We start from the raw sequence: 20,347 nt of genomic DNA on the forward strand, positions 1-20,347 counted from the left end.
TCCAACAACATAACAATCCGCAGTGCACAGAGGTCTGATTTTAAATTACTTGAAGTCTTGAAATGAAATTTGAAGCTACAAACTTCCAAGTTAGAGGTGACTGGCTTGAAAGGTAACTTGCAGGGGGTGTTCCCCATGTATCTGCTGTCCTGGTTGGTAGTGGTTGTGGATTTGGAAAGTGCTGTCTAAGGACACGGTGAATTTCTGCAATATGTTATGAAGGGTAGTGAGTTCAAATCTAGGGGCATATTTTCAAGGTGAGAGGAGAAAGATTTAAACAAGGACTGGGGTGTAATTTTTTAAATTTTTAAACACAGGAGTGGCTCATTTGTGCAAGGAACTGCCAGCGGAAGTGATGGATACCGGTATATTTACAATATTTAAAAGACATTTGGATAAGTATATAAATAGGAAAGGTTCGGAGGGTTATGGGCCAAAAGCAGGCAGGTTGGACTATTTTGGGTTGGGAACTCGGTTGGCATGGACTAACTGGACCGAAGGGTCTGTTTCCATACTGTATGACTTTTGACTCTACATAAATAGTACGCTCTGCTGCGACTGAACAGGAAGTTGACAGAGTGAGTGAATGTTTATAAAATGTGGTGCCAATTAAAAGGACTGTTTTATCCTGGGTGCTGTCAAACTTAGAGTACATTTGGAGCTGCAGTCATCTGTGATGTCTAGGACCTCAGGATGTGGAGGTAGACCATCCACCCAGTATTACAGGCTGAAAGATGCTTACATATCTCCAATTCTTTCTCTACATTCCTAAAGAATACCTGGAAATGACAGTGGTGAAAACAGCCCTGTAAAGTATTACTATCATCTGTAGGCTATTGGCAATATTGAGCACGCTGACTAAAAAGACTAGTCAAGCATCGGCCTGACAAGGTCGTACTGACAGATTCATACTTTTCATTGGGTGTCTCGGACATCACTATTACCAATCCTGGATGGATTGTATCACACTTGCAAGCCAAACCCAGCAGATGCAGCAGCACAGTGGTATACAGTCAGGAGCGAATTGCGAATTCCCAACAATGACACCAGACACCATGAAGTTTCATGGCATCAGATCAATCACGGGCAATGAAACCACCTGCTGATTATCATATAATGTTCATCCTCAGCTGATAAGGGAGACAAGAACACAGAATGTACTCTGAGTGCAGAATTTCAATATCCACCACAAAGAGTGGCTCAGCAACAGCACTACCGATCTAACTGACACGTAATAAAGAACATTACTGCTAAACTGGGTCTACAGCAGGTGGTGAGAAAACCAAATGGAAGGAAAAACAAACATTACCTCATCCTCAACAATCTACCAGCCACTGATGCATCTGACCATGACAATATCAGTAAGAGCGATGGTAGAGACAAAGTCCTGACTTCAGAGTGATAAATAACTTACATAATGCTGTATAGTACTTTCACTGTGCCAAATGGGATGGAATTTGAATAGGTATAGCTACTCAAGACTGGGCAATCATGACATACTGTGGGCTATCAGCAGCAGCAGAATCATACTCCAATGTAGTCTGTAACCTCATGGTCTGGCATAGCCCCTCCTCTATCATCAACCCTGGTACAAAGAAGAGTGAATGAGAGCTGGAGCAACATGAGACATGCCTTAAGTTCATAAGATATAGGAGCAGAATTAGGCCATTTGGCTCATTTAATCACGTCTGATATGCTCCTCACCCCTATTTTCCTGCCTTCTCTCCATATCCCTTCAACCCATTACTAATTAAAATCTGTCTAACTCTTCCTTAAATTTACTCACTGTCCCATCATCCACCACACTTTGGGATAGTAAATTCCACAGATTCACAACCCTCCAAAAGTAGTTGTTCCTCCTCAACTCTTAAATTTGATACCCCTTGACCTAAGGATATGAACTCTTGTCCTAGAATGCCCAAGAGGAAGCATCCACTCCACATCTATTTTATCATCCTGAATACCTCCATTTGATCTTCCCTCATCTCCCCAATTCCAGACAGAGTAGGTCTAAACTGTTTGATCTCTCCTCATACGTAAAACCCTTCATCTCTGGGATCAATCTCTGAACCGTCTCCAATCCCACTACATTTTCCCTCAAATGTTGGGACCAAACTGTGCACAATACTCCAGGTGCAGTCCCAGCAATGCCTTGTATAGCTGCAACAATATTTCCTTACCTTTATGTTCTATTCCCTTAGCTATAAAAACCAACATTCCATTTGCTTTCTTTATCTACTGTACATGCACACGAGATTTATGGGACTTTTGAATGAGTACATCTGGATCCCTCTGCACTGGAGCAACCCAAAGTGTCTCCCCATTAAGATAATAGGTCACCTTTTTTTTGACCCAAAATGCATAACCTCACACTTATCCACGTTAAACTCCATCTGCTACATTTGAGCCACTCTCCTAACCATTTGTGAGGTTCTTATTTCTTCATTGCAATTTACTGTCCCACCTATTTTTGTGTTGTCCACAAATTTGGCTATAGAGCCTTCTATCCCTGTATCCAAGTCGTTAATTTAGATTGTAAATAGCTGGGGTCCAAGGACAGAACCGTGTGGCACCCTATTAGTTACATCTTGCCATCCAGGGAAAAAAAACAACCCTTTATCCAGACTGTCTTCTCCCCATCATCCAGTCATCTATCCAAGATAATAAAATTATCCCCAATCCCATACAATTCAATTTTGTGAATTAACCTTTTAAGCGGCACCTTATCAAACGCCTTTCAGAGGGCCAGATAAATTACATCTGCAGCATCTTCGTTATCCACTTTGCTTGTTATTTTGAAGAACTCTAGAAAATTAGTCATGTATGATTTGCCCTTCATAAAACCATGCTGATGCTGATTCTGATAGATAGCATTTTGACTTTTCAAATGTCCTGATATTGCTTACTTGATAATTGATTCTAACACTTTCTTAACAACAGATGTTAAACTAACTAGTCTGTAATTTCCCACATTTAAAAAGGGAGGAAGACAAAATAAGGGCCTTATCTTAGCCATTTTCCAATCCACTGGAACTTTTCCCATGTCCAGAAAACTTTGGAATATTGTAACCAATGGATTACTATCTCAGCTGCCAATTCCTTTAATACTCTAGGATGTAGGACATCAGGCTCGAAGGACTTGTCTGTCCTCAATCGGAATAGTTTGCTTAGTACCTTTTTCCTATCAATGTTGATTGTTCTAAGTTCTACTTTATCTATTGCTTCTGACTTGCCTGTTCCAAAAGGAATGGTACTATTGTTCTCCACCGTGAAAACTGAGGCAAAGTATTGATTCAGCATCTCTGCCATCTCAGTGTTCCCCACTATTAATTCTCCAGTTTCATTTTCCAAGGGACCAACATTCACATTCAAGACTCTCTTCCCTCTTATATGCCTATAGAAGCTATCGTTTTTGATATTTTGTGCTAGTGTTCTTTCGTAATCTACCTTAGCTCTTTTCATTTTTTTTAGTATCCCTTTGTTTATGTTTGAAAATTTTCCAATCTTTCATCCCACCACTGGCCTTTGCAATATGCATAGCTTAGTATTTGACTTTATGTTGTCATTGAACTCCTTGTTTAGCAATGGATGTTTTTTTACACCCCTCCCAGCCCCTAACCATCTTTGTTTCTCACTGCAATATATTTTAGTTGTGAGGAATTGAGTAACTCCTTAAACATCTACACTGTTCATCCACTGTCTTACAACTTAGCCTTCCTGCCAAATCTACTTGAGCCAAATCTGTCCTCATACTGAATTTCCTTATTTTAATTCCAGAATACTACTATGGGACTCCACTTTCTCATCCCCAAACTGAATTTTGAATTCTATCATATAATGGTCACCACACACTAAAGGATCCTTAACTATGATGTCATCAACTAATCTCTCCTCATTACACAATATCAAATTCAAATCCTGCTCCCTTGTTGATTCCACAACATACTGTTCTATGAAACAATCCTTAATACATTCAATTAACTCTGCCTCCAAGCTACCCTTGCTAACTTGATTCTTCCAATTTATGTGTATGTTAAAATCACCCATGATTATTTCTGTACCTTTCTTGCAAGCCTCTAATATTTCCTGATTTATATTATGACTCACTGCAGAACAACTGTTTGGGGACCAACAGATTATTCCTAAAGAGTACTTCTTCCCTTTGCTTCTTCTTTTTCCTACCCAAGTCAATTCCACATCTTGAACTCCCAGTGCTTATGTTATTTCTCATTACAGTACTGATACCCTCCTTCACCACCACCTTTTCCTTTCAGTCCATCTTTCCGAAATGCTGAGTACCTCTGGATATTCAATTCCCAGACCTGGTCTCCTTGTAATCAGATTAGATTACTTACAGTGTGGAAACAGGCCTTTCGGCCCAACAAGTCCACACCAACCTACCAAAGCATAACCCCACCCAGACCCCTATATTTACCCTTTCACCTAACACACGGGCAATTTAGCCTGGCCAATTCACCTAACCTACACATTATCTCAGTAACTGCTACCAAACTGTACCCTTCTGTTTCTATTTTCGCTTAGAAGCAAACAACATAGATAAGACTAGGGAGTATGAACAGCTAGGAGCTAAATTTAAAAAGCGGAACCAAAAAGGTGGTAATCTCTGGATTTCTATCTGATCAGCGAGCTAATTTACACAAGCTCAGTAAGATTAAGCAGGTAAATCCGTGGCTCAAAGATTGGTGTGGGAGAAGTGAGTTTGAATTCATGGGACATTGGCACCAGTACTGGGGAAAATAGGGACCTGTTCTCATAGGACGGTCTTCATCTGAATCTTGCTGGGATCTGAGCAAGATTAAGTTTGTTTCAAATGTTTCCTGCATTTATATATCAAAGCTTTTAAATCTATTCCACTGTTAAATTTTCCTACTCTTTAAATATAATTCCTTGCTGTATAAAGATATTCACCTTTTCTGTGCCTCACCTTTATGTCTGATAACCATCCGCCACATTGCTAACCTGCACTCTTCCCTCCTCCTTTAAGTTGCGTTTTCTACTTTCTCCTATAACTGAACCCTTCCCACCAACCCCACCACCCCCCCACCCCACCCCTCACCAAACCTGATGTTCAGACAGTGGGGCAGCCCTACCACCTCTCCTCAACCTCCCCTTCTCCCCCTCCCCCCCCCTCCACCAAAAACACCACCACCACAAGTTAGCTTAAAACCCTGTCCACAGCCCTAGTTATTTGATTTGCTCAGATCCCAGCAAGATTCAGATGAAGACCGTCCTATGAGAACAGGTCCCTATTTTCCCCAGTACTGGCGCCAATGTCCCATGAATTCAAACTCATTTCTCCCACACCAATCTTTGAGCCACGGATTTACCTGCTTAATCTTACTGAGCTTGTGTAAATTAGCTCGCTGATCAGATAGAAATCCAGAGATTACCACCTTTTTTGTTCCGCTTTTTAAATTTAGCTCCTAGCTGTTCATACTCCCTTCGTCTTATCTATGTTGTTTGCTTCTAAGTGGACCATGATCCCTGGATATTTACCCTCCCACTCCAAGTTCCTCTGCAGCCCAGATGAGATAGCCCAAACCCAAGCACCAAGTAGGCAACACAACCTTTGGAACTCTCGATCCTGGTCACAGAGAATGGTGTCTATGCCCCTAACTATACTATCCCCAATTACAATGACATTTCATTTCTATCCCCCCCCCCCCACTTGAATTGTTCCTTGCACCGCAGTGCTGTGGCCAGTCAGCTCATTCTCCCTGCAGTCCCCATTCCTGTCCACACAGGGAGCAAGACTCTGGAATCTGTTGGACAAGGACAACAACGGAGGCTCCTGCAGCTCTACCTCTTGGATCCCTCTACCTGCCTCACGGACAGCCATACCCTCCTGTCCCTGACCACTGGCCGAATTAGAGTCAGTCAGTCCAAGGGTGTCACTGTCTCCTGAAACAGAGTGACCAGATAACTCTCCCCCTCCCTGATGTGTCCCAATGTTTGAAGCTCAGACTCCAGCTCATCGACTCTGAGCTAGAGTTCCTCGAGCAACCAACATTTACTAGACACAGTCACTGTGAATCACAACGGGGTTCACAAGCTCCCACATCATGCAGAAACAACACATCACCTGAATCTCCATCTTTATTTTGTATAATTAGTTCTGAATTTTTTTAAAAAACTTTTTATATCTATGCACTTAATCTCAATCTAAATAAGAGTGGTAACCAATAATTTCACAAGGTTCAATTTAACAGATTCAAAATTAGCAATCTCTATTAGCCAATCATATCACAGCCCACTTTTCAGTTTTCCTCTCAGAATCGAACTCTTACCTTCTCAGGCTGGTTTCCACTCAGCTCTACTCCTGAAGTGAAGGCTGCAAATCCTATAGGTAGATTTTTATAACACTTACCTTCCCAGACGGTTCTCTGCTTGTTCTCGTTCAGCTCCGGTCCTGAAGTGAGATGTCAACATGGTGTTGCATCAAGTGTTAAGTAGAGCTAAATGATCCCACATACAATGATTCAGATCTAATCGAAAAACTCTGCAATTCTGCCACATCCAGTTGTGAATGGTGGAGGACACTTAAACAACTCATTGGGGGAGAAGGCCCCACAAATATCCCCAAAATATCCCCATCCTCAATGATGAGAGAGCCTAGTATAAGATAAGGCTGAAGCACTTACAATCTTCAGCAAAAAGTTCCCAGTGGATGATCCATCTCAGATTCCTCCAGTGATCCCTGGTATCACAGATGGCAGTCTTCATTCAATTTGATTCACTCCACATGAAATCGTCAAATGGTTGGAGGCACTGAATATTACAAAGGCTATGGGCCCCGACAACATTCTAGCAATAGTAGTAAAGATGTGTGCTCCAGAACTTGCCACACCCCTAGACAAGTTGTTCCAGTACAACTACAACACTGGTATCTGTCTGATAATGTGGATGATAACTCAGATATATTCTGTATACAAAAAGCAGGACAAATCCAATCCAGTAATTATGGCCCCACAGTTTACTCTCAATCATCAGTAATGTGATAGGAGGTGTCATCAACAGCACGATAGAGTAGCAACTGATCAACAATAACCTGCCTACTGTCACCCTATTTGGGTTTTTTTCAGGGCTACCTCATTACGGTCTTGATTCAAACACGGACAAAACAAGACTCCAAAGGTGAGGCAAGGGTGAGAGTGAGAGTGACAGCCCTTGGCATCAAAGCCACGTTTAACTAACTGTGGCATCAGGGAGCCCTAGTAAAACTGGAGTCAACAGGTCTCGGAGAAAATTCTCCACTGGTTGGAGTCATATCTGGCACATAGGAAGACAGTTGTGTTTGTTAGCATCACACCTTAGGAAGGATATATTGTCTTTTAGGGATATATTGTCTATTAGGGCAGCATGTTGGCTCAGTGGTTAGCACTGCTGCCTCACAGCACCAGGGACCTGTGTTCGATTCCTGCCTCGGGTGACTATGTAGAGTTTGTACATTCTCCCAGTTTCTACGTGGGTTTCCTCCGGTTGCCTCCCACAGTCAAAAGATGTGCAGGTCAGATGAATTGGCCATGGTAAATTGATCATAGTGTTAAGTGCATTAGTCAGGGGAAATATAAGCGGAGGGGAATGGGTCTGGATGGGTTACTCTTCGGAGGGTCTGTGTGGACTTGTTGGGCCAAAGGGCCTGTTTCCATACCGAAAGGAATCTAACCTAATTTAATCTAATCTTGGAGGTATTACAAGATACATTTACAGGAATAACACTGGACTTCAGAAGTTATGAGGAGAGATTACATAAACTAGGCCTGTTTTCTCTCAAATTTACACAGTCAGGGAATGATCAGACTGAAGTCCTCAAGATAGTAACAGGAATAGACAGGGAAGATAAAGATATATGGTTAGGAATTGTAGCATTAGGGGTCATCGTCTGAGAATCAGGGCTAGGCCATTCAGGAGAGATTTTAGGAAGCACTTCCTTTTATGAAGGGTGATAGATATTCAGAACTGTCTTTTACAAACAGCATGGGACGCAGGATCAGTTGTTAATTTTAAAATTTTAGGTAGATAAATTTGTGTTAAGTATTAAAACATATAGGCCAAAGGCCGGTATATGGTCTCACAGAGCGGTGAACCAGACTCAAGGGGCTGAATGGCCTACTCCTGTTCTTAAATTCCGATGGACTCCGCTCCAGTAAATCTCTGCAGGAGTGCCTCAGGTAGTGTCCTACATCCAACCATCTTCAGCTGCATCAATAACCTTCCTTCCATAAGTTCACAAGTGGGGATGTTCACCAATGAGTGCATATGCTCAGCACCATTCCCAACTCCTTATATACTGAAGCAGTTCATGTCCAAATGCTGTGAGATCTAGACAATATCCAGTCTTAGGTTGAAAATGGCAAGTAACTTTCACGTCACACAACTGTTAGAAAATGATCGTTTCCAATAAAAGATTATTTAAACACAGTTTCCTCACATTTAATGGTGTTACCATCACAAAATCCCCAACTATTAAAATCCTGAGGTTTGCCATTTACCAGTAAAACAATGGGATTCTGTCTATAAATACAGTGGCTAAAACAGCAGATCAGAGACAAGGAATACTGCAGTAAGTAACTTACCAAAACCTACCCACTATCTACAAGATACAAGGTATAAGTCAGGAGTTTGTTAGAATACTTCCCACTTGCATGGATGAGTGCAGCTCCAACAACCACCAAGAAACTGTCAGCATATACAGTCTTTACTGCACTGAAATTAAGAGTAAGCTTTGTAGTCACATTTATGCAGAATAATAAAAATTCAGAAATTCCTTCAGTTAAGTGAGTTGACCCAGGGGAAATGTGCAGAATTCAGTCCTGAGTAAGTGGCATTTGTAAGAACTTCTGTTCCTTTCTTGCTTATTGACATAACGGTTGTTACATGCTGTTCACTTGGTGGCAGATTTAAACTGCTAATGTCAAAAAGAGAAACCATGTCATGGAAGTTGCTAGTTCTTATGAGCAGATTTCTTCAAGGTTATTGATTAGCACTTTTGATTAACCATAAAATTCCAGACAGTGACTAAAAGCAAGTTGGACACATCTACCCTGCTTCTATTTCTTAATCTGATCTATCAACTGACTCAAGAGCATTTCAGTCATGCAACAGTGGATCAAGCAGCACACTGGCAATCACAGCAGAAACCGGGTGTTAAGTCTGATTTCTCTCCACCGGTACTGCCAGACCTGCTGAACTTTTCCAGCAATTTCTGTTTTTGTTTCTGATTTACAGCATCTGCAGCTTTTTCAAATTTTATTTTTGTTAAAATGTTATTGCCCACCACTTGAGGGCACTGCTATCCTACTTTTGACACAGCCAAAAATCTTAGCCTATATGAACCTTTAACTGCCTTTAGTAATGAATGAGCAAAACACAAAATTGTATCATGATATTCCAGTGTTAACCATGGTATTGTGCACCTACTTCTCCACAAACCAGGCACAGGGCTGAAGACAAACGTTTGAAAAATGAATTTCCATCTATGTATTACCAATATAAATAAACGAGGTAAAATACATTTTGGAAAGTGAACAAAGTAACTTTGAATTTAAATAGATTGTCTAAAGCTTTAAAAAAATTAACCTGCATTCATTGCCTTAAATCTTCTGGACTTCAAAAGTACTAAATTATAAAGCATTCTATGAAGTGCAATCACAATTTTAATGCAGGAATTGCTTCAGGCAATTTACATACTGCTAAGTCTCACAAAAACAGTAAGAACATACAATCGACTTTAAGGATATTCAATGAAGGATTAAAATGTTAGTGAGGACAATAAAGAGCTGTCCTGCTCTGATGCTATCAGTACTCACTGTCAACAAGAGAAAATCTGACAGGAACTTTGGGAGAACCAGAAATGCAGAATTTTTTTTAAAGTCTCAAAGTTGATATGCTGCTCCATAGGAAGGTGCATGGTTGCAATTTGACTATTTTTGGACATTCACGCAATTGCATTGGCATGAATTTGCTGCCTTTGCACATTAGATCCCCACTAAAAATGGCTGCAAATGCTCAAAGTTTTTTCTCATACAACTGTGATGTTAGATTACAAAAAATGTTTTACCATATTCTATTTCTTATATCTCTTCCTTAATCTTTCCCATATTTCTCAGTCATTATTTTACTTTATGTTTTTTGCTTTATACTTCCTGGTTTGGATTTTGCATTGCTCAGTGGAGATTAAACATGTTTGATTGAATAGCCTAACAGTCATACAACAGAGCCCTGAAACAGAATGTGCACTGGAAAAGATACTAGGTTTGAGGAAATTACTGCCTGACAAACCATGAATTTCTGTGATCAAATATCAGCATAGTGACGAGTGTTGTTCCTTTGCCATTGAAAAACATGTGCCAATATGTTTAAACTGAAGACAAAACAATTGCATGAAATAATATTAAAATTATACTCAAACTTACAGTAAAAGGGTGGCAGGATAGATCCAAGTCATGATGCTCATTTGGAGATCCAATGCAAGCAAGATGGCCTTCTTCTGAACCATAACAATTCTGCAATTTAATAGACTTGCTGCATCTTCGCAGAACACAACATTACGAGTAGGTTGCAGTGGAGCTACAGTAAATATCAGAACCCAGACTCCACACCTAGAACTATGTTAACCACATCCAGGAGTTCTACTCGTTGACTTCAAAACATATGTTTGTAGTCCATCACACTGTAAAGACTGTATTTTGTTTTATGTTTTTAATTGAGAACTGAATTAGAAAAAGAGCTCTTAAAACCAAGGACTGTGGAAGGACTTTTAAAAACTAAGTTACTAAGTTACTGTGTGTGATGCTTATACTGCTGTTTTGTTCAAGCAGTGGAGGAGATAGCTTTTCGACAGCCCAGCATTGGAGGGGGATCCTGATTGGCCACCATTGTATAAACCAGTCCTGGATACCATAGGTCATCAATTTGATGATAATTCTCTAATTGGTTTCTGCATAGCTGAACAACTTATAGGTGAGAACAGTGAGAAGCCTTTCTAAGGGCAGGTTATCTGTCTGTCTCTGCAATAAAAATATCTGAAGCCTAAAGAAAGCTAACTATTTTCAATCATCGATTGCTGTAAACTGTTGCCTTTAACCAATATCTGAGAGACTTTGTAGTTAAGTGTACCAATCACTCTGTGCTTCCAGTGTAGTGAAAGAATCTGACGAAGAGACTGAAGAACAGAAAGCCCTCGCAAGCCAAAATCTATCACACCTTATGGACCAGTGCTATTGAATAGGGTTTTCAAGAAAAGTGTCTAGAGCTTTTAAAAAGGGATTAGAAATTTAACTAGTACGTTGAAAATGCATATTTGTTTAGTTGGGATTAGAATTTACTTATTTGTAATAAATAGACAGACAGTCATTCTTGATAAGTACCAAAGCCCAAATAGTGATTTCTGTTCACTTGACTCCATCAGACGGGTAAATCAGGGGCTTTGTCTGCTTTGATTAAATCATTGACTTCTTGGTCACCCCAAGAGTAAAAGGGTTTGAGAATCACTTTCCCGATTGGATCATTACAATTGCAGATATGATCATCCATTATAAATATATTATGTATACAATCACTACAAAACAATATTATATACCTTCTAATATATTGTTAAATGAAGCTGAACAAACAAAAAGCAGGAAAATCATACATATAGATTAGGAGCAAGAGGAGGCCTTTTAGCCCTTCATGGCTGATTTGATTGCAACTTCGAATTGGCATTCCTGCCCTATCCCTGAAAACCTAACAGCCTACTAACCTGTGCAGTAAAATATTCAAGGACTCCATTTCCATTAATTTTTTTTTAGAAAGAGTCCCAAAGACACACGATCAAAGAGGGGGAAAAAAAGTCCCATCTTTATATTGAATGTTGGTTTATAAACAGTGGTCCCTTGTGCTAGATACTCTCAAACATCCTCTCCACATCCATCTGGTCAACATTATTCAGAATCTCATGTTTCAATCAAGTGACCGTTTACTGTTAAATGCCAACAAATCCAAGTCTAACCTGTCCAAATCTTCTTAAATTTACCCTCCACGCCTCACAATTCAAAGCATTCTTCTCATACCCAACTCAATTTCAGAACATTGGGATCAAATAAGGTATATTCCTTCTTATTAGGAACACTTAATTCTAAATTGGAAACAAAATTAAAATGCACAATTTTGCCAAAGATAGTAAACATTTTGCTCACACATAGTTACATAATCCTCAAACTCAAAACACACTGCAAAAATATTAAATATATTTAAGTAGAGATTTATTCTAAACCAACTTAGATTGAGTTTTCATAACTATCAGAGACAGTGCACCTATTGTTTCAAACACTATGATCATGTTGCAAAGATAATAAAGTACTGGAATTTTGCAGAATAAGTACAAATAATAATGAATACTAAATTCTTTATTGCTATCTGATGATGGTAATGGACATTAGGGTACTTTCAGATTTTTGTTAGGTTCTGGTAGCCTTGTGTTATACGGACAGATGAAATCTGCAACAAATTTTCAACTTCAAAACCTTTTGATCAATGGAGAATTTTGCCCTCGTTACCTTAGAAAAAGATGTTTAAAAACAATGTACTACTTTAAATTTATAATATAAATTACTTTCTATTTTATATGGTAAGAAAGGAAAACAGACTCCTTTTAAAAAGTTAGTTTTGAGTTTTTTTCAGAGCTGTCCGAAAGCATGGTTGCATTTTTTGTGAATATGCATTTAATGAGGTTTTACAACTTGAAGTAAAGAGGTGGGTTAGAGGTTTAATGCATTACAAAAAAAAAAGATTCAGGGAACAATACTGAGATGTTACTTAGCCACAGGGGTCTGGATATATGAATGACAGAAATATCTAGGATTTGGAGATGCCAGTGTTGGACTGGGGTGTACAAAGTTTAAAAAAAAATTAAACACAACACCAGGTTATAGTATTGGAAGCACTAGCTTTCAGAGCAATGCACCTTCATCAGGTGGTTGTGACCTGATGAAGGAGCATCGCTCCGAAAGCTAGAAATATCCAGGTCAGTGTGACAGAGAAAGACTGCTGAAAACAAAGTTCAGGGAATTCATGTCTACCCTTAAGTTAAAGAGTTAGTTTGCAGTTTATTTTAGGTGGTGTCAGACAATAATACCAGCTAAAGGAAAAAGCATCTATCAAATGTACAGAGATTAGCTAGAAGGAATTTCAACTTGGACTGCAGCCTACATTTGGTGTCAGGTTGAGAAAAAGTCCAAGAGCAGAGAAGAAACAAGAGAGGAATATGCCACTTTAATCTCACAGCAGACCAGAAAAATGTGTTAGTCTATAATTTTAACATTAAAGGAGGCATTGTGGAGCGATGGGAGCAAAGTGAATCTTCTTCATGCCCAGGACATCAGGACTCTTTGCTACTTCCAACAAAGCTGACTTCAGGTTTGCATTTCTCATACCAGCCATCCTTAAATCTACAAGAGACTGTAGAAGATTACAGAACACTGTATGGGTAAAACTGTATCAGAGATATGCTTACAGGAATTTTTGATAATATATGCACATCTTATAAGATGGCTGCTAAACAAGCACATTTATCAACAAATCCTGCAGGGTTACCATCTTATGAGGTGGGGTATTAGTTTATGGTAAATGTTTAAATATTTTGCACTGTACAGATTACACCCTTCATTTGAACTTTGCCCAACTATACCAGTGAGAGGAAAACACCTATGAAAAATTTTGCATTTCTGTTATACTACTGAAAAGCATTTTTCCTTTCTTCTCCTTTGTGCAAGTGTAGGAAACCACCTACCAAATGCATTTCAAATCAGTAAAGTAACATTAAAGGACTGTTTTAGTTTAACGTCCTTGGTTAAACTAAAACAGTTAATTCTTTTAGAGTGGAAAAATAAGTATTCTTCAATTTAAAAATATGAAATACATAGGTAAAACCAAGAAAATCCTGAAGGAAAACCATCCTTAGTGTTTTACAATACAAAATGTTAAAATAAATTCAGTTAACACAACCATTTTCATAATCATGATTTAGAGATGCCGGTGTTAAACTGGAGTGTACAAAGTTACAAAATCACACAACACCAGGTTATAGTGTGAGATAACCTGGTGTTGTGTGATTTGTAAATTTCTGTAATCAGTCTAATGCATGAAGGAAATTACTTTTAAAATGGAACAAGCTTCCAACATAACTGTTTCTGCTGAAGACAAGAGGTGCAATTAGAAACTTCTGGTTTATAATGTGAACAATTTTTTCACCAACAAATGTTGACACATTTAACATTCAGGACAAAGTGAGGACTGCAGATGTTGGAGAACAGAGCTGAAAATGTGTTGCTGGAAAAGCGCAGGTCAGGCAGAATCCAAGAAGCAGGAGAATTGACGTTTCGGGCATGAGCCCAGGCATGATTCCTGAAGAAGGGCTCTTGCCCGAAACGTCGATTCTCCTGCTTCTTTGATGCTGCCTGACCTGCTGCACTTTTCCAGCAACACATTTTCAGCACATTTAACATTCAAACAGCAACATGACAGTGAACAAAATACAACTTCTTTTAACGTAAAATGCAACATGAATCAAATGATTGTAAAATCTTGTTGGTCAAATAACAGATTATACAGATGCGCAAGCATTCTGTTTCCAGAAACTACATTATTTTAAAATTTCAAACATCTGTTAACCTAATTACAGACTTCTATATGATTGACAGCTTAAGTCAAGCAGCAAACACTCATATTTTGAGCAAAGAAAATCAAAGATTGACTAATATGGTTGCCATAACAGAATTAAATTATGTTCACAGAATAATTCAGCAAAATTATTATTTGGCAACTGTACATTTATCCTAACTCTCAAAGTACAAGATTTAACAATAACAAATATTTCAAGAATACTTATAAAATTAAAATATAACGTACTCAAGCAAATCTTAGTACTTTAACAATACTGTTGAACAGTTTTAATGTTTTCAACATGATCTTATCAAGGGATCATTTCTACTTCTACACCATACAATTTGATTTAGACAAGACAATATAATCTACAAAGCAGGGCCCCAAAACATGGTCGCTTTGGAACAGTTTCCATTTTATTGATGCAGAATGAGCACCACCTTCTCACTGAGTTTCAGTAAACTTGAATAATTAATAAAAGATTCAGTATCATATTGTTTAAATTAGGCCAACACACCACCGCACTAGCAACTGGGGGAAATGGTCAACATCATCATTTGTAAGCAAATGGGAGGAAGAATCTCAGGCCCAGGGCAGATCCACACCCAAAATTCAAGGAATTAAAGTCCTGCCTTTGCAACTTTACCATTTGTAAAATGGCTTACCCATGCAATGCATTCTGTATAAGACTTTGTCCATTTCAGGTCCTGCAGTTGAGGACAACCAACCAGCAAAGCACAGGAATAGGTCCTTCAGTCCACCAAGATCGTGCTGACTCATAATTTAAAAAAGACTTTTCCTTTACAATGTCTGTATCCCTCTATTCCCTGCCTATTTGTGTAGCTGTCAAGATACCTTAAACTATAGTATTGTCTTTTGTATCCACCTCATCTGTCAGCACATTCCAGGCACTTAACATCCTGTGTATAAAATCTGCCTCTCTTTTAAAAACTTACCTCCTTTTACCTTAAACTTATGTCCCCTAATATCTGACATTTCTACCCTGGGGAAAAAAAAAGTCTGACTATCCTTTCTAACTATGCCTCTCATAATTTTGTAAACTTCTATCAGATTTCCCCTCATACATTGGCTTTCATGTGTAAACAAGCTAGTCTCTCCTTATATCTAATACCCTCCAAACCAGGCAACATCCTGCAAAGCTATTTCTGTACCCTCTCCAAAGCCACCACATCCTTCTGGCAGTGCGGTGACCAGAACTAAATATTCCAAATGCGGCCTAACTAAAGCTTGATACAGCTGCAAAAACCTTTTTGGTCTGTGCGGCATAGTGGCTCAGTGGTTAGCACCGCTGTCTCTCAGCACCAGTGACCAGAGTTTGATTCCAGCCTCGGGCGACTGTCTGTGTGGAGTTTGCACATTCTCCCGATGTCTGTGTGTTTCCCCTCCGGGTGCTCCGGTTTCCTCACACAATCCAAAGACGTGCAGGTTAAGTGAATTGGCCATGCTAAATTGCCCAGAGTCGTAGAGATGTACAGCAGAGAAACAGACCATTCAGTTTAACTCGTTCATGCCGACCAGATATCCCAACCCAATCTCGTCCCACCTGTCAGCACCTGGCCCATATCCGTCGAAATCCAAATCCAGATGCCTTTTAAATGTTGCAATCGTACTAGCCTCAACCACTTCCTATGGCAGCTCATTCCATATACATACCACCCTGCATGAAAACGTTGCCCCTTAGGTGTCTTTTATATCTTTCCCCTCTCACCCTAAACCTATGCCTTCTAGTTCTGGACTCCCCCACCCCAGGGAAAAGACTTTGCCTATTTATCCTATCCATGCCCCTCATGATTTTATAAACCTCTACAAGGTCACCCCTCAGCCTTTGACGGTCAAGGGAAAACAGCCCTAGCTTATTCAGCCTCTCCCTATAGCTCAAATCCTCCAACCTTGGCAACACCTTTGCAAATCTTTTCTGAGCGCTTTCAAGTTTCACAACATTCATATGAAGGAGACCAGAATTGCATGCAATATTTCAACGGTGGCCTAACCAATGTCCCGTACAGCTGCAACATGACTTCCCAACTCCTGTACTCAATACTCTGACCGATAAAGGAAAGCATATCAAACGCCTTCTTCACTATCCTATCTACCTGCAACTCCACTTTCAAGGAGCTATGAACTTGCACTCCAAGGTCTCTTTGTTCAGCAACACTCCCCAGGACCTTACCATTAAGTGTATAAATCCTGCAAAGGTTTGCTTTCCCAAAATGCAGTACTTCACATTTATCTAAATTAAACTCCATCTGCCACTTCTCAGCCCATTGGCCCATCTGATCAAGATCCCGTTGTAATCGGACGTAACCTTCTTCACTGTCCACTTCACCTCCAATTTTGGTGTCAACAGCAAACTTACTCAGTGTACCTCTTATGCTCGCATCCAAATCGTTTATATAAATGAAGAAAAGTGGTGGATCCAGCACCAATCCTTGTGGCACTCCACTGGTCACAGGCCTCCAGTCTGAAAAGCAACCCTCCATCACCCTGTCTTGTACCTTTGTGCCAGTTCTGTATGTTCAGGGATGTGTAAGTTAGGTGCATTCTTCAGGGTAAAATGTTGGGTAAAAGGGTAGGGGTATGGGTCTGGGTGGGTTACTCTTTGGAGGGTTAGTGTGTACTTGTTGGGCCAAATGGCTTGTTTACACATTGTAGGGATTCTTTGATTCAGTGCCCCAAAACAATGAAGGCAAGCATGCCATATATCTTCTTGACCACTTTATCAATGTGTTGTTACTTTCACAGAACTATGGACATGTATGCCTAGATCCTTCTGCATGTTGATGCTAAGACATCCACTATTTTCTGTATACTCTCCTCCTGCATTAGATCTCCCAAAATACATTACCTTGCATTTGTCCAGATTAAGCTCCATCTGCCACTACTCTGCCTAAGTCTCTACCTATGTCCTGCCGTATCCTCTGGCAATCCTCCCCCAATCTTTGGGTCGTCTGCAAATTTACTATTAAGGCAATCTACATTCTCCTTCAGATCATTTATATAAAAGACAAAACAGGGGTCCCAGCACTGACCCCTGCAGAGCTCCACTGGGAGCAGATCTTCAATCTGAAATTCACCCTTCCACAACTACTCTGTCTTCTATCACTAAGCTAGCTCTATATCCATCTTACCAGCTCACCATGGATCCCATGTGACCTCAGCTTTTGTATCAGTCTGCCATGAGGGAACTTGTCAAAGGCCTTGCCAAAGTCCATATTGTCAATATCTACCACCCTGTCCTCAATCATCTTTGTCACTTCCTCAAAAAACTTAATGAAGTTTGTAAAACACAACCTGCCCCCGCACAAACTCCATTGCTAATAAGTCCTGTCCCCAAGAATCTTCTCCAATAATTTCACTGACAAGAATCGCTGGCCTGTAATTTCCTGGGTAATCCCTATTGCCCTTCTTAAACAAAGGAACAATATTGGCTATTCTCCATCCTCTGGGACCTCCCTGGTGATTAAAAAGAATACAAAGATTTTGTAAAAGGCCCATCAATTTTCTCACCTGCCTCTCTCAGCATTCTGGGGTAGATCCCAACAGGTCCTGCAGACTTGTCTACCTTAATTTTTTTTAAATCTTGACATGCCCTAGAATATCAAAATACCCCTCCTAAGACTCACCATTCACCATGTTCTTCTCTTTTGTGGATAGTGATGCAAAGTATTCATTAAAGGACCTCGCCCACTTCCTCCAGCGCCACACAAATTCCCCTGGCTTGTTCTTGAGTGTACTTAACCTTTCCTCCTCTGGCTCCTTATATAATGTCCAAAAGCCTGGAATTTTCCTTAATTCTGTTCACCAAAGACATTTCATGGCCTCTTTCAGCCCTTCTAATTCCTTGTTTAAGTTCTTTCCTGTGAGGTCTGTATTCTACAAGGGTTGTTTATCTTCAGATTCCAAAACCACTAAGCAAGTCCCAATCAATATAGGGAAGTTAAAATCACCCACTACAATGACCCTGATTCTTTTACATTTTTCTATAGCCTTTCCACTTATCTGTTCTTCTACCACCTTCTGTCTTTTGAGAGGCCTGAAGTACAATCCCAAAAGTGACTACTCCTTTTCGTTTCTATTCCTGAAAGCCACCCATATAGCCTCATTAGATGAGCACTCTCCAAGCTGTCCTCCCTCAGCGCAGCTGTGATAATCTCCCTTATCAGTAAAGCAATTCCCCCATGACTTATTCACTTGATGGTAAGGTCTTGGGAGTGTTGCCGAACAAAAAGTCAGTGCATTGAGTGTAGGAGTTGGGACGTCATTCTGCAGCCGCATAGTACATTGGTTAGGCCACTTTTGGAATAATGCATTCAATTCAGGTCTTCCTGCAATAGGAAAGATGTTGTTAAATGTGAAAGAGTTCACAAAAGGTTTGTTCAGAAAGAAAACGTTGCCAAGGTTGGAGGGTTTGAGCCTTAGGGAGAGGCCAAATAGGTTGGGGCTATTTTCTCTGGAGAATCAGAGGCTGAGGGGTGACCTTGTAGAGGTGTATAAAATCATGAGGGGCATGGAAAGGATGAATAGCCAAGGTCCCAAGAGTAGGAGAGTGCAAAACTAGAGCGTATAAGTTTAAGGAGAAAGGTATAAAGGGACCTAAAGGGCAACGTTTTCATGTAGAAGGTAGTGCATGTATGGAATGAGCAGCCAGAAGACATGAAGGAGGCTGGTACAATTTTAACATTTAAAAAGCATCTGTATAGATATATCAATAGGAAGGGTTCAGTGCAATATGAGCCAAATGCTAACAAATGGGACTAGACTAATTTTAGGATATCTGGTCAGCATGGATGACTTGAATCAAAGAGTCTGTTTCCACGCTGCACATCGCCATGACCTCATTTACTCTATATCTCACCAGAAACATCAAAATTCTGGAATGTTAAACTGCCAGTCTTGCCAGTCTCTCAAAAAAAAAATAGCAAATTTTCAGGAGAAATCAAGAAAATGAAAAAGCCTAATAAAATGCAATACAGGTGTACTGATGTAAACCTACCTATGGGATTGAGAAACACAGTCAACATGCATTAGCTGCCAGACATGTGGGCCCATACATTCATGTGTTGGAGAGACTTAAAACTTGTCATGCTGACATTTGTTATATATATTTCTCATCTCATTGTGTTATTTCTGCAGTAGATCATTTAGTATTTATTAAAAACATTATCTTTATTGCAATTTATCTTTTCTTGGGCTTCATACATCAATATTTTGAATGGTTGGAACCCATCCAATTAACTCTCATTATAAAACATGTTTGCTGTTTGTAAATTTGATGGTTACTAGGTTTTCCAAGAACACTGCAAACAGTGGGAATTTACTGTAAATTTCAATTTAATCTGGCTTCTACCAATCACCATCAAGTGTCATTTTGAAGCCAATTCAATCCCAAAGTGAACCATCTTATTTCCACTTTCATTCTATCCCTTAGAGAGAGGTTTAGTTAAAGAGACAGGAAGAGAATAAAACAGATTGGCAAAATAAAAACGATCTGAAGTTTCATTAGGCTAGAAGCTCTATAGTTATGCAAGCTAAAACAAAAATAATTTACTTCATTTGCTCCAGTCAAAAACTTCATAATAGTTTTCCTGTTAACTTGCAATGCAACTCCCCCAAGTTCAGGCATTTGATTTTACAGGAAAACATTGCAAAATTCCATGATTTA

The 20,347-nt window shown here is 39.6% G+C and overlaps 1 protein-coding gene across 17 annotated transcripts in view; it reads right to left on the reverse strand.

The window, feature by feature from the left end:
- myo18ab (myosin XVIIIA b) overlaps nucleotides 1-20,347 on the reverse strand; it is a 289,512-nt gene that overhangs the window by 218,500 nt on the left and 50,665 nt on the right. The window lies entirely within an intron of this gene.

Source organism: Chiloscyllium punctatum, chromosome 19 (genome assembly GCF_047496795.1).
Source record: "Chiloscyllium punctatum isolate Juve2018m chromosome 19, sChiPun1.3, whole genome shotgun sequence".
NCBI lineage: Eukaryota > Metazoa > Chordata > Chondrichthyes > Orectolobiformes > Hemiscylliidae > Chiloscyllium > Chiloscyllium punctatum.